The following is a 15702-nucleotide window of genomic DNA, read 5'->3' as shown; positions in this document are numbered from 1 at the left end:
AGTAACCCGGGCAAACTCTCAAGTACTTACCGACTTGTCAGTGATTTCAGCGAAAATGAGGACGTCGGAGAAGCATTGACAGCATAGGAATTTTGCGATGTTTCCGAAGACGGTGTAATCTCGACCTGACTCGGCATTGTCGTGGTTATTGTCATTGGGTAAAAGAAAATTATGGCGATCTGCTACGACTTTGACAGTCGCCTAAAAAATCGGCTAAAAAATCGCCTAAGTGGGACAGGCCCTTTATTCTCCCACGGTCGGGGCAGTCTAACTATCAAAGCTCCCCCAGCCGAGGGTCGAAGCTCCCACGTCGGGGCGATCGAAGCTCCCGCGTCGGGGTGATCGAAGCTCCCGCGTCGGGGCGATCGAAGCTCCCGTGTTGTGACGGTCGTAGCTCCTGCGGCTTGGAGCTCCCGATGTCTGCCATTGCTGGCGCCACCCGGCCACAAAGCCATCAATTCCATCATCCAAATCATTGATATACAGCGTGAAGAATAGCAGACCCAACACTAACCCCTTGCAAAACACCACTGGTCACTGGCAATAAACCATAAAAAGCCCCCTTTAATCCCACTCTTTGCCATCTGCCAACCTATCTAGCTGATAGCACCTGTTTCCTTTATCATCGTTGCTTTTTTGCATATCTTTCATTCATTTGTTCTCTATCTCTCTACATCTCCGTCTATATCTCTCGTTTTCCTTTCCCCTGACTCTCAGTCTGAAGAAGGGTCTCGACCCGAAACATCACCCATTCCTTCTCTCCAGAGATGCTGCCTGACCCGCTGAGTTACTCCAGCACTTTGTGTCTGTCTTCGGTTTAAATCGGCATCTGCAGTTCCTTCCTGCACACTCCATCCCGAGGCTCCCACCTCTGTGCCGTGAGCTTAAATTCCCTTCAACAGGAGGTACCATGCACACCTTGATCCCATTACTATTGACATGCTCTAGCTTGTGGAGGTCTCTCCTCTCACAGAAATGATCCCAATTCCTCAGGGAACCTAAAGCCAACCTTCTGACACCATTTCTTCAGCCACACGTTCATCTGGTCTGCCTTCCACACACCAGCAGGTGGCATTGGCTAACCACCTGGCCAGGGAAGTCTGCCAGTACAATCTTATCCTTCTTCCTACGAGGCTTCCTACGACCTATACATCAGGAGGTGCCGATCCAGAGCCAGCAACATTATGGGGGACCCCTACCACCCCAGCAACGGACTGTTCCAGCTGCCACGCAGGCAAGCGCCTCCGCTGTCACGCTGTGAATACAGAGGATGGGACGGTTTCTTCCCACAGGCCATCAGGACTGTTAACTCTCATATCACCAGGGACTAATTTAATTTACTGTGTTAATTTATTTTTTGTGTTAACATTTTTTCTTCTATTCTGTTTTGTAGTTTAGCACAATCCGCAGGCATTGCCACTTTCATTTCACTGCACATCTTGTATATGCATGTGAGAAATAAACTTGACTTGACTTGACCCACAAATCCTGGCTGTTCCCAGGCTCCTTTGGGTAGTCCTGCAGCCATTCAATGACACCTTTGTTCCTGGATGAATTAAGGGCGGCACGGTGGTGCAGCGGTAGAGCTACTGCCTTACAGCGCCAGAGACCCATGTTCGATCCTGACTACGGGTGCTGTCTGTACGGAGTTTGTACGTTCTCCCCGTGACCTGTGTGGTTTTTCTCCGAGGTCCTCAGTTTCCTACTACACTCCAAACACACACACACGTTCAGATTTTTTAGATTTAGAGATACAGCGCGGAAACAGGCCCTTCGGCCCACCGGGACCGTGCCGCCCAGCGATCCCCGCACATTAACACTATCCTACACCCACTAGGGACAAGTTTTACATTTACCAAACCAATTAACTTACAAACCTGTACGTCTTTGGAGTGTGGGAGGAAACCGAAGATCTCGGAGAAAACCCATGCAGGTCACGGGGAGAACGTACAAACTCCGTACAGACGGGGCCAGTAGTCAGGATCGAACCTGAGTCTCCGGCGCTGCATTCGCTGTAAGGCAGCAACTCTACCGCTGCGCCACCGTGCCGCTAATTTGTAGGATAATTGGCTTGGATTTAAATGTATAAATGCAAAATTGTCCCTAGTGTGTGTCGGGTGATGTTGGTGTGTGGGGATAGAGTAACAGGGAAGAGCATTGGTGCGGACTCAGTGGGCTGAAGGGCCTGTTTCTGTGCTGTATCTCTAAACTAATAATGGTGCAACCTGAGAAATACCTGCCTGCTCCCATCATCATTGCATCTCCTTCCACTGATACTCTTCCCTATTTCCCAATCCCTCTTCTCTCCAGCTTCCACTGGCTGGGGAACAAAATGTGTTGTGGAGACTCCAGCACAGGCTTCCCGGTCTGCTCCTTCCATCCGCGGATATCCAACCCCTCACTGTGCACACATTCCTCAGCTTGGAGTCGCCAACGTGTTCGTGGCTGTCAGCCTCAAGGATGCACAGCAGTGGCTGCAGCATCTCACCAACCCCATCACCAGCCACTTGCACCTGGCACTTGCAGGCACTTGCTGCACATTCGGTTATTCAAACCATGGGATCTGTCCAGGTCTTCCCACTAGACACAGGACGCGGAGTCCATAATGCTGCTTCCCAGGCTAAAGATTTAAAGGGGACAGGAGGTGCAGTTTTTCACACAGAGGGTGGTGCGTGCATGGAACACACTGCCACACCAAGTGGTGAAGGTGGGTGTAATTTCCATATTTAAAAGACAACTACGTGGTCAGCAAACATTTGCAGGGATCTGGGCCAGGGGCAGGTAAATGGCAATCGTTTGGTTAGACAACGTGGTCGGCACGGACGAGATAGGAGAGTCTCCCATCTGGTGGGAGAGTCTAGGACCAGAGGTCGTAGCCTCAGAATTAAAGGGCGCACTTTTAGAAAGGAGGTGAGGAGGAATTTCTTTAGTCAGAGGGTAGTTAATCTGTGGAACTCGTTGCCACAGAGGGCTGTGGAGGCCAAGTCAGTGGATATTTTTAAGGCAGAGATAGACAAATTCTTGATTAGAACGGGTGTCAAGGGTTATGGGGAGAAGGCAGGAAAATAGGATTAGGGAGGCAGAGATCGGCCATGATTGAATGGCAGGGTAGACTTGATGGGCCGAATGGCCTAATTCAAATCCTACAACTTGTGAACTTGTGAGATGGTGTTCAGGGGCCCATGCTGAATAGCTCCATGGCTCTGTGATTCCTAACCTGGATAGAATAAACTTCCAACTTTGAATGCCAAGTAGCAGCTTCTCCCCAGCGGGTTCTGTCCCCGTGTGTTGATGCCACCATTCCCACGAGGTGGCCCTGGATCTGCTGTTCAACCACTCCCCCAGGCCAACCTCACCAAAGTCCCTTTACTCACCACGGCCTCTCTCCAAGCTCCAGGCTCTGATGGGAATTCTGCAAGATCTGCTGCATCCAGACAACAATGAGCTTTTGGAGCGTTAAATACCTATCGAGCACTGGTTGACCTTGCATTAACCTATAGCGTTCATTATAAATTCATCATAATTTGGCCCAGGAGCTGGAAACACAGTTATTCATTAACAACAGGGAAAGTCGACATACAGGAATACTAATCAAGCCACACTCCCGATTCGCTTCCTTCCCCTAAGATTTGGCAGTTGCACTGTTACAACAGCAAAAGATTGAAGAGTCTTGTGTTAACAAGACTCATTGCTCGTGCGCAAAATATAATCGTCCAAGAATTGAGCTAGCTTGAGACGTGAGCCCAGGCAAAACTCATAAGTCTTATTTCCATCTGAGTAGTATTCACAGAGTGTCACTGGGTGCAAGATACCACTGCTTTTATTGCATTACCTCACACTCGGTCAACTAAAGAAATGCACACAACTGTCCCAACTCCCCCCTCCCCGTCTGTTCTGGGGTAGACTGACTCCCCTTTCCCCTCCCTCCACCCCTCCCCAAATCTCCGCACGTCCCCAACCCTGGACTGTCCTCTCGTCACTTTAATTTCATGTTTCGTGTATCTCGTTGTGTTTCATGACTGCGGGCAGACCGATTTCCCTCCTTAAGTTCTATCGTATCGTGTCGTATGGCACTGCACAAGATGCAGATGCTTCTGATCGCCCGGCTCAAGCAGTGGAGAAGACCTTGAGATGTTGCCAGTGCCTCCAGACCATTTTGTGCTGATTTTCTTTCAGCTGCATTGTTCTCGGTTGTTTTATCTGAGATATTGAAGGTAACGGAGGAATGGTGATGCTGAGTGTGGCCAGGAAAAGAGTGTGGCTGCTGAGCGCCTCACCTTCCACTAGCCTCACTCACCTGAAGACTTGGGGTCTCACGTCCTCTCCACTCCCAGGCTCTGTGTACAACGGGGATCAAATGGGGATCATTACAGCGGATTGCCCTGCTTGGATTGTGCTTTCCTCAGGGCACAACACCCGGACTTGCCACACAATGTGGCAAGGACACAAACACAAGGCTTGTAGTTGGTGAACATGAGGCTAGAATCATGAGGGCGGTTATTCGAGAGTAAACTGAGCGGAGATAATAATTATGGGGAGACTCGGCAGGTCACACATCGTCAGTGGAGCAAGTCAGGCTTCAAACCTGTTGCATTAATGACCATAAACCTGCTGGTCATGGAGTCACACAGCACGGAAACAGGCCCTTCAGCCTAAGTTGCTCATCCCGACTAAGGAGCCCCATCCACGCCAGTCCCACCTTCCTGCATTTGGTCCATATCCATCTAAACCTTTCCTGTCTATGTACCCGTCCAAATACCTTTTAAATGATGTTATAATACCTGCCTCAACTACCACCTCTAGCAGCTCATTCCATAAACCCACCACCTCATTCTGAAAACATTGGCCCCACAGGTTCGTGTTAACTATTTCCACGAAACCCTTGTCCTCTGGTTCTTGATTCAACTACCCTGGGTAAAACACTGTGCACCTTTAAAGGGCCTGTCCCACTTTGGTGATTTTAAGGCGACTGCCGGCGACTCGGCTGCCGGTGTGTCGCGGGCAAGATCGTGAGGAGTCTTCAAAGAATCGTAGTGGATCACGTGTCGCTGAGAAATCAACCGGATAGAAATTTCTCGGCGACAGCTGGCTTGTCGCCAGGTATCGTCGCATGCTGTCCCCAGGTTTGCTAGGTTGTCGCAGATGCATTTAGAAGCACGTAATATTAAATTGAGTAAAGTCATTTGAAGATACCATAAAATGCTTGTGTTTAACCAATTTATTTACCTTCAGGACATTTGACAGGTAGATTGGAGGCGACAGTTTGAAGGTCAGGTAAGCGCGGGAATTTTCGCGATGTTTATGGCCATCAGTGATCACATTTAAAGTGGGCTCCCAACCCAGATATGCAACCCAGAAACCAGATATGCATCTCCTGTACATTTTCAAAGAATGCCCACACTCCGCACAAAAATCCATTTAACACGTTTAAAATTAAATTTCTTAATACTGCTATTAGTAAACTGGAAGTCAATCCAGTTTATGCCTTGTTACCGTGAAGCATGGTTTTCAAGTAACCTGGGCAAGATTTTACAGTTCAAAACTCTCAAGTACTTACAGACTTGTCAGTGATTTCAGCGAAAATTAGGACACCGGAGAAGCATTGATAAGCATGGGAATTTCGCGATGTTTGTTATTCAAGGATTCGTGACATTTCTATGGTGTAATAAACCATAATTACTGCAAAAAAACTATTGCGGTCCCAATAAAACAGACTTTATGGTGCTATATTCTAATCCCCACATTTAAACATTTTAAGCACACCAACGCCTCTAATTTCTTAGAAGGTTTCGGAGGTTTAGCATGCAGATAGCCAGGTTATCGGAGATGTCCTCATCCTTGAGGAAACGGGGGTTCCCCTCTTCCATTATAGATGAGGCCCTCACTAGAGTCTCCTCGATATCCCGCAGCTCCGCTCTTGTTCCCTCTTCCCCCATTCGTACCAAGGACAGAGTCCCCCTTCTCCTCATCTTCCACCCCATCAGCCGTCGCACTCAGCAAATACTCCTCCAACATGTTCGCCACCTCCAACGGGACCCCACTACTGGCCACATCTTCCCATCTCCACCCCTCTCTGCTTTTCGCAGAGACCGACCGTTCCCTCCGCTACTCCGTGGTCAACCCGTCCCGCAGGCTCGGCGATCGTTTCACCGAACACCCACGCTCAGTCCGCCTCAACCTCCCTGATCTCCCGGTGGCTCAGCACTTTAGCTCCCCCTGTCCTCTTCTCCCATTGGGCAAGAGGTGTCGGAGTGTGAAAACACACACCTCCAGATTCAGGGACAGTTTCTTCCCAGCTGTCATCAGGCAATGAATCATCCAAATTATAGGAAGGATGTCGACAAAATGGAGAGGGTACAGAGGAGATTTACTAGAATGTTGCCTGGGTTTCAGCACTTAAGCTACAGAGAGAGGTTGAACAGGTTGGGTCTTTATTCTTTGGAGCGTAGAAGGTTGAGGGGGGACTTGATAGAGGTTTTAAAAATTTTAAGAGGGACGGACAGAGTTGACGTGGGTAGGCTTTTCCCCTTGAGAGTGGGGAAGATTCCAACAAGGGGACATATCTTCAGAATTGAGGGACAAAAGTTTAGGGGTAACATGAGGGGTAACTTCTTTACTCAGAGGGTGGTGGCTGTGTGGAATGAGCTTCCGGTGGAAGTGGTGGAGGCAGGCTCGATTTTATTATTTAAGAGTAAATTGGATAGGTATATGGATGGGAGGGGATTGGAGGGTTATGGTCTGAGAGCAGGTAGATGAGACTAGGTCAGAGAGAGTGGTCGGCGTGGACTGGTAGGGCCGAACGGGCCTGTTTCCGTGCTGTAATTGTTATATGGTTATATGGTTATATCCTACCACAACCAGAGAGCAGTGCTGAATTGCTATCTACGGTTAATGGCTTGATTGACCACTGCCAATTGCCACTATTGAAGGTGGTTAGGGAATTGATGGATATGTGAGGTTACTGGGATACAGGGATGGAAGTGGGGAATGGGTTCGATGGGATTACTCTGGGAGCTTGCATGGACCTGAAAGGCTGACCAGAAGCCTGTCACAAGGAAGCCTGTACAGTCTGAAGAAGGGTCTCGACCCAAAACGTCACCTAACTCTTTTTCTCCAGAGATGTTGCCTGACCCACAGAATTACTCTAGCACTTTGTGTCTATCTTTGGTGTAAGCCAGCATCTGTAGTTCTTTGTTTCTACAATGACGAATGCCTGTTGTAAGGAAATATTAGAAAAGAATGATAGAAACCTAATTATATTTCACTCATTGATGATGTGAAATCAATACTGAGTGTTGTATTCTGTTTGACCATTGATCAATATTTAATTTTATCACTATTTATATTTTGTTATCTATATACTAAAACTCTCGTTTGTTTGTTCCTGAACTACAGCCAAACCGGTACACAATAGCACGACAATGTTAGGCCCACCTTACTCACCGTCGTCCCTTTGGTGCTAATGGAAGAAGTTTCATTGAAATCTGTGTTATATTTTTTAAGTTATTCACATTTTAAAGTTTAAATCTATCTCCTAGGGTGGGAGGGAGAAAGGGAGGGGGGGTGGAGGGAGGGGGATGGAGGGGGATGGAGTGGGGGGTAGGGGAAGGGGAGGGGAGGGGGAGGGGGGGGTGGAGGGAGGGGGAGGGGGAGGTGGGATGGGGAGAGGGAGGGAGAGGGAGGGGGGTGGAGGGGGGAGGGAGAGCTGGGAGGGGGAGGGAAGGGGGTGGAGGGGGAGGGGGGAGGGGGGGGAAGGGGTGAGGGGGAGGGGGGAGGAGAGGGTGCTGCACCAATACAGGAGAGGTTTGGGCCCAACGAGTCCACTTGGTCTAGTACATAATGTAAATACCAGTTATAGGAAGCGGTATGTAAGATAAGCATGTGTGAGTGTGTGCTCAGTCACATATTCCAAGGAGAATTTGCAGGTACCAGTGTGAGCTTTCTTACTCTGTTGCCACTTTCAGGGGGCTATTTCAGGAAGATCCTCAAAACGAGGCCCTTAATCAGACAGATTCCTTGAATTTACTACATTTAGCTTAGTTTAATTTAGAGATACAGTATGGAAACAGGCCCTTTGGCCCATCGAGTCCACGCCGCCCAGCGATCCCCGCACATTAACACCATCCTACACACACTAGGGACAATTTACACTTATACCAAGGAAATTAACCTACAACCCTGAACGCATTTTGAGTATGCGAGGACACCGAAGATCTCGGAGAAAACCCACGCAGGTCACGGGGAGAACGTACAAACTCCGTACAGACAGCACCCGTAGTCGGGATCGAACCCGCCACTGTCAGGCAGCAGCTCTACCGCTGCGCCACCGTGCCACCCAGGGCCGGGACACTTTTAATGATGCTTTGGATACCAAAATACTGTCACTGTTCCCTGCGGGAATGTAGCAGGTGTGAACCACTCTTACCTCTCAGGCCCTTTCGGTCTCATCACCAGCTCCATTCACAAATATCCTTATGTAGAATATAGAACAGGGCAGCACAGGGACAAGCCCACAATGTCCCGGACAAACATGATGTCAAGTTAAACTAATCTCTGGCTGGATGTGATCCATATCCTTCAAGAGAGTCAAGGTCAGGCGTGATGGCACAAACAGGACATTGAAATTCTTACATGCAGCAGCACAATAAGATTGTAAACGCATATCTCACTAGATAACGCATTTCTCAATAGATAACATAACAATAAACAAATTTTTAAAAGTTCAATGAATTCTAAAAAACAATATAGTGCAAAACAACACTTAGTTCAAAGTGCCTTGTACAATCAAGGCGGCTTGTAGTTCGAAGTTCAGTTAGTGTTCATAGTATTTAATAGCCTGACAATTGTTGGGAAGAAGTTGTTCCTGGACCTGGATGGCACCGTTTCCAGACTCCTGTACCTTCTTCCTGATGGCAGGAGTGAAACGAGAGGGTGGCCTTTTTGAGGCAGGGCTTCCCCCAGCGCTCACCTCGTTTTGTGATCTCCTTCGTTCCTGGGTGTTCGAGTTCCACTTCGTGCCGAATGCGGTCTGTTGCTGAGGAAGTCATGGATCCAGTTGCTGGGGGATGCAGGGAGACCCAGCTCCCTGGGCCTGGTGACTTGTTTGGAGGGGAGGATGTTGTTAAACACGGAGCTGTTGCCCATGAGCAACAGCTGGACATACTGTGTGTGTATTTATTATCAAAGTAGTCCAGTGCAGAGTGGAGAGCCAGCGAGATCGCAGTCCCTGTTGATCTATAATGCTGCTCGGCAAACAGTGGAGGGTGCAGGTTCCTGCTGAGGGAGGGGTTGACGTGCGCCATAACCAACCTCTGTTTGGTAGACATTGTCACATTACTAATCTTGGACAACGATGCCCTTTTAAAGCAGGTGGGAATCTCAGACCTCAGTGGTTGAAGATGTTTGTAAATACTCCAGATGCAGCTTAAACAAAGTCCTATAAAGCTACAACATCGCTTCCTGACTCAATGCCCTGACTGACGAAGGTAAGCACACCACACGTGCCCTTGCACAGTGAGAAACCTCACTCCTATATTCAACACCCTAACTGATGAAGGCCAATGTGCCGAAAGCCTTCTTGACCATCTTATCTACCTGGGACTCCACTTTCAGGTAACCATATACCTGCACTCCGAGATCCCTCTGCTCTACAACACTCCCCAGGCCCCTGCCATTTACTGTGAAGGTCCTGCCCTGCTTAGACTTCCCAAGACACAACACCTTACACTTATCTGCATCAAACTCCAGTAACCATTCCTCTGCCCACTTGGCCAACAGCTCAAGAGAAGTTGGCGCATGGCCAGAGAAAGAGCGTGACATCAAGAGGTGATGATCACAGTTTATAACTATGAAGTGTTTAGCTCCTTAAAGGTATGAATGTTAAATTCTCCAATTTCCCCTCTCTTGGATTGAATTGTTTATTGACACATGTGAGAAGTCACAGTGAAATTCTTTGCTTGAATAGTCGCCCATAAATGGCGCTTTACAAAGTTACAAAGTACCCCCGCTCCAGGTCCCCCCTAGTTCTCCCCCCTGCTCATGGCGGTCCCCCCACGCCAGGTCCTCCATTGTCCATTGCTCTTCCCCCTCCTACTCACAGCCGCCCCGCCCCCCAAGCTGGGTCCTCCATTGTCCATTGTTCTCCTCCCTGCTCACGGCAGCCCCCCTACGCCAGAACCACCATTGCCCATTGTTCTCGCCCCTGCTCACAGCCGCCCCCCCCCCCCCAAGCTGGGTCCTCCATTGTCCATTGTTCTCCCCCCTGCTCACAGCAGCCCTCCATGTCGGGTCCTCCATTGCCCATTGTTCTCCCCCCTGCTCACAGCCGCCCCCCCCACGCCGGGTCCTCCATTGTCCATTGTTCTCCCCCCTGCTCACAGCCGCCCCCCCTACGCCAGGTCCTCCATTGTCCATTGCTCTTCCCCCTCCTACTCACAGCCGCCCCCCCCCAAGCTGGGTCCTCCATTGTCCATTGTTCTCCCCCCTGCTCACAGCGGCCCCCCCACGCCGGGTCCTCCATTGTCCATTGTTCTCCCACCTGCTCACAGCCGCCCCCCCTATGCCAGGTCCTCCATTGTCCATTGTTCTCCCCCCTGCTCACAGTTGCCCCCCCGCACGCCGGGTCCACCTTCATCCCTTCCTCCGGCAGCGGCGTCCTCACTTCCATCCTCGTCCGTCAGTCAGACCGCCCTCTCCACTATCGTGGCCGGCTCCTCTCCAGTCTCGGTGGGCCCTTCTCCTTGCCCCACATCGACGCGTACCCATTTCTCCCTTTCCTTACTCCCTGTCCCCGTTCCATCTATATCCTCTGGCTTCACATTTCACGACTCTCCGATCCTTAACTCATACTCTCTGTTCTGTCTTTTCATCTTTGGCCTTTGTCCAACCAATCTGCCAAGCATGGGGACAGGGTGTTACATCTACTGTGGATACGGGGTGGGGGTGGGGGGGGGAAGTACCTAGGCAGGCGGTAATGTGGGTGGGAGGAGAGAATTAAGCTCTTGCACGTGGGCTGCCAAGACCTGCTGGATCTCCCGGTCGCTAACCATTATAACTCCTCTTCCCAAACCCACATTCACCTTTCCGGTTCTGGGGCTCAGTGTAGATGGGGCATCTTGATTAGCATGGACTAGTTGGGCTGAATGTTATGTTTCTATGCTTTATGAATCTATAAGGCTCTATCTATCGAGGAGCAAAGAGGTCCTTCTGCAGTTGTACAGGGCCCTAGTGAGACCGCACCTGGAGTACTGTGTGCAGTTTTGGTCTCCAAATTTGAGGAAGGATATTCTTGCTATTGAGGGCGTGCAGCATAGGTTTACTAGGTTAATTCCCGGAATGGCGGGACTGTCATATGTTGAAAAACTGGAGCGACTAGGCTTGTATACACTGGAATTTAGAAGGATGAGAGGGGATCTTATCGAAACGTATAAGATTATTAAGGGGTTGGACACGTTAGAGGCAGGAAACATCTTCCCAATGTTGGGGGAGTCCAGAACCAGGGGCCACAGTTTAAGAATAAGGGGTAGGCCATTTAGAACAGAGATGAGGAAAAACTTTTTCAGTCAGAGAGTTGTGAATCTGTGGAATTCTCTGCCTCAGAAGGCAGTGGAGGCCAATTCTCTGAATGCATTCAAGAGAGATCTAGATAGAGCTCTTAAGGATAGTGGAGTCAGGGGGTATGGGGAGAAGGCAGGAACGGGGTACTGATTGAGAATGATCAGCCATGATCACATTGAATGGCGGTGCTGGCTCGAATGGTCGAATAGCCTACTCCTGCACCTATTGTCTATTGTCTTTCTAAGTCCAAACACGTTTGAGAAGGTTGGCTAGACTTTGCTCATTGGAGAGTTGCAGTGAAGTGGGGTTTGGAGCCTCTGGGTTTGGTTGGTTTCAGTGTCCCTGGGTAATGGGTTGGCCATCTCCATGCGGGAGCTTCATATCAAGGTGCAGTGGTCATCATCCAGCAGACCAGCAGCATGCCTGTGAGTTTGTGTGCCTTGACATCAGCTGCCCAGAGCTTCAAAAACAATGTCGCCTCTTGCCTTTGTCTCAACTTGCAGGCCTTCAAAACATCCCTGAAATGACAGCATGAGGTGAACGGACACAGCAACATGTCCTGGACAAGCAGGGATCTGGCCTTATCCCCAGCAAATGTCCTTCAGGCTTTTTTAATTTCCAGGAGACTCACTTTGCTGCAGTTTCAATTGAGTTGAAGTAATCCGAGAGTGTCCTGAAATGTTCATAAATTCATAAATGATAAGAGCTGAATAAGGCCCTTCGGCCCATCAGGTCTACTCCCCCATTCAATCATGGCTGATCCATCTCCCCCTCCAGACCCCATTCTCCTGCCTTTTCCCCATAACCCCCGAGGCTTGTTCTAATCAAGAATCTACCTATCTCTGCCATAAAAATATCCATTGACTTGGCCTCTACAGCCTTCTGTGGCAAATAATTCCACAGATTCATCACCCTCTGACTAAACAAATTCCTTCTCATCTCGTTTCGAAAGGAACGTCTTTTAATTATGAGGTTATGTAAGTTTCAATGAGGTCCCCCCTCATCCTTCTAAACTCCAGTGAGTACAGGCCCAGTGCTGTCAAACGCTCATAATTTGTTAACCCACTCATTCCCGGGATCATTCTCTGGGATCATTTCATCGTTAGCATATTAGTGGTGCAGATGCTGGAGAAGCTTATCACTAGCTGAGATTGGAACCATGATATGGTTTCTTGTAGTTTATTAGATGATAATGTTTCTTCTTCGGATAGATAAAGAATTTATCATTTTTACCATTACAAAATGACTCATTGGTTCCAATGCTTTTGGTCTTTTGATTTTGATTTATTCTTGAGTTAGGTGAGATCAAGCACACAAGTAATAGTTCCTCCATAACTTTGACAAGCATTTCCCCATGTTACCATTTCTCATTTTAATGGAATTCAAAGGTCAATGGAAAACAGTTTTGAAAACACAAGAATCCTGATTCATTCTCAGTGTACTGAAGTGGTTTTTAAAAATACATTGGAAATTACATTGTTTGTACATTTCCTAATTTATGAAGAATTTCAATAGAATATATCTTGGCCCAGGATGCTGGCCCATCCTGTTGTTTGACATTTTTTCATATTTTTTCATATTTCAGATACAGCGCAGAAACAGGTCTTTTCGGCCCACCGTCCGCACCGCCCTGGAATCCCCGCACATTAACACTATCCTACACACACTAGGGACAATTTTTTACATTTACCCAGAAGGAATGGGTGACGTTTCGGGTCAAGACCCTTCTTCAGACCTTCTTCAGGATCTGAAGAATGGTCTTGAGTCGAAACATTCCCTCCTTCTCTCCAGAGATGCTGCCTGTCCCGCTGAGTTACTCCAGCTTTTTGTGTCTATTTTTAACTAATTCCTGTTCAGTAGTCTAGCTCTTTTTTCCCTTCCACTCCACCCCAACAAATTCTCCGGCAAGTCAACACTCAGCCTGAAGTGACCGCTTCATTCTGGCTGGGTTACGTGGGTTACATGGGTAACAACATTTGTCACAACACATTATCTAAATGGAGAACTGCCAGTGGTTCCTTTTGCAGACATTTCCTGTTTAAGCAACAGAAATATATAACTTCCCGAATGCTAAGATTTACACTCCAAATGTCAAAGAGGTCCATGAGACCGTATGGAGATACAGATAGTTCTGCTATAATGCAACAGTCACGTTGCTAGGAAAACTCATGTTGTATAGAAAATCATGTTGTAAGAACAATTGTGTCAATGGGGAAAAGGGCGTTAGGATCTGGAGAGCTTCAGATTTGCAACGTCATTCTTCCCAGCAGGATTTTCAACAATAGAGAGGTCTTTAGATTTTAGATTTTTTTTAGATTTAGAGATACAGCGCGGAAACAGGCCCTTTGGCCCACCGGGTCCGCACCGCCCAGCGATCCCCGCACATTAACACTATCCTACACACACTAGGGACAATCTTTTATTTTTTTTACATTTGCCCAGCCAATTGACCTACATACCTGTACGTCTTTGGAGTGTGGGAGGAAACCGAAGATCTCGGAGAAAACCCACGCAGGTCACGGGGAGAACGTACAAACTCCGTACAGATGGCGCCCGTAGTCAGGATCGAACCTGAGTCTCCGGCGCTGCATTCGCTGTAAGGCAGCAACTCTACCGCTGCGCCACCGCAAGGCTTTTCTTTCCAAAATTGGACACAATGATCTCCCTTTCCATCTTCTACTGCGTTTCCACAACTAACTGTCCAAAGTGGATCTGAATAAACTGAATGGAACCCACACTAACATCCCAAAGCTGAAAGCTGGTCTAGTGGGAGGACAGGTATTTGATTTGATTTTCTACCGCTACCGCTACTCTACCGCTGCACCACCGTGCCAACCCTATTCAAGTATTCAAGTTCAGATTCTATTGGTGGATAAAGAAAAGTAAATTGAAAGCTATAAACTGGGGTAAGTTTAACGCAAGCTCATCAGTTGCAGGGAGAATATTTGTCAACATGGACTAAGGGAAGCAAATAGCTATTTCTGAGGTCATTTATGAATGAGGAGGAGATAATGACTTTTCTTTGCCTTCCATCACAGTGAGGGTGTGCCTGGAGCAATCACTGTGATGGCTGTTTGTGTTAAAATTGTATCTGTGTGTCCTGTGCTTTTTGTTGTCTACTGCCGGACCCTGACGTGAGAGGACGATGGCGCTGTTTGTTCGCCGCTTCTCCGTCAGGATAGTTTGTCTGTTTGTTTTTATGTTATGACTGTTTTTGTAAAGCGCTTTGAGCACCTGGTAAAGCGCTATATAAAATAAATGCTTATTATTATTATTATTTATTTTATTGGAGTCTCCAAGCCTCTAATAGAACAAGGAATATCCTTGTACCTCAGCTCCCCTGTTTCCCTCCTGTTTATCAGGAACAATACCCCGAAAACGAGTTGAATGCCCTGATTATATTCTTGACACTATTCTGCAACTACCAAGCCATTAGATTGATTCTTGTGCATTAGCTTTTATTTAATTTAGTTTGTACAAGTTCTAAATTGGAAAATAATGTACGACCTGTTGTTGCAGTTTTGGGTGGCATATACACCGTGTGACACCCAGTACAAGGATGCCGTGAGACAAACCCTGGAGCAAATAGACGTCATACACAGAATGTGTCACCTGTATCCTCAAACTTTCCAATGTGCAATTTCAAGCAGTGGTAAGTTATCATATTGCTGCCAGCAGTGGCAATGAATTGATGAACATATTCAATGATGTTGTTGACCTTGTAACCTACTTAAACATAAACCTCTTCTTCCCCACATCCTCTGATGACTAATACTATTGGTATGAGCTGAAATTGATATCTTTCCCTTTCATGCAAGAGTCTTGAGCATATTAATCTGTGTGACTCCTTGTCACGAAGCTGTTCAGCGGTCCATGTGGATCGTGGATCCCAAGCACTGGAAGCTTCGATGCTGAAGATCGACGGTTGCTTCCAGCATTGACCCAGAGTCCTGAGCACAATCACTGTGTAAGAAGGAGCTGTAGATGCTGGTTTAAACCGAAGATAGACACAAAAAGCTGGAGTAACTGATAGATTTCACAGGGCTCCCAACTAACAATGGCCTGTTTCCTTTATCATCGTTACTTTTTTGCATCTCTTTCAAATTTCATACTTTACCCGTGTCCTATATCTGACTTTACTCAGAT

At 47.9% G+C, this 15702-nt stretch overlaps 1 protein-coding gene and 1 pseudogene across 1 annotated transcript in view; one reads left to right on the top strand and one right to left on the bottom strand.

Moving 5' to 3' along the window:
- Positions 1 to 3421, bottom strand: part of dpep1 (dipeptidase 1) — a 39896-nt gene extending 36475 nt beyond the window's left edge. Inside the window, exon 1 of the mRNA XM_078401794.1 lies at positions 3375 to 3421. The gene's annotated coding sequence lies outside the window, so the exon portion shown is untranslated. The remainder of the gene's footprint in view (positions 1 to 3374) is intronic.
- The window catches only part of LOC144594717 (dipeptidase 1-like), a 60495-nt pseudogene that overhangs the window by 1064 nt on the left and 43729 nt on the right, over positions 1 to 15702 (top strand).

The sequence above is a fragment of the Rhinoraja longicauda genome, chromosome 6 (assembly GCF_053455715.1).
Source record: "Rhinoraja longicauda isolate Sanriku21f chromosome 6, sRhiLon1.1, whole genome shotgun sequence".
Classification (NCBI taxonomy): Eukaryota; Metazoa; Chordata; class Chondrichthyes; order Rajiformes; family Arhynchobatidae; genus Rhinoraja; species Rhinoraja longicauda.
This window is presented reverse-complemented; position numbering and strand designations above follow the sequence as displayed.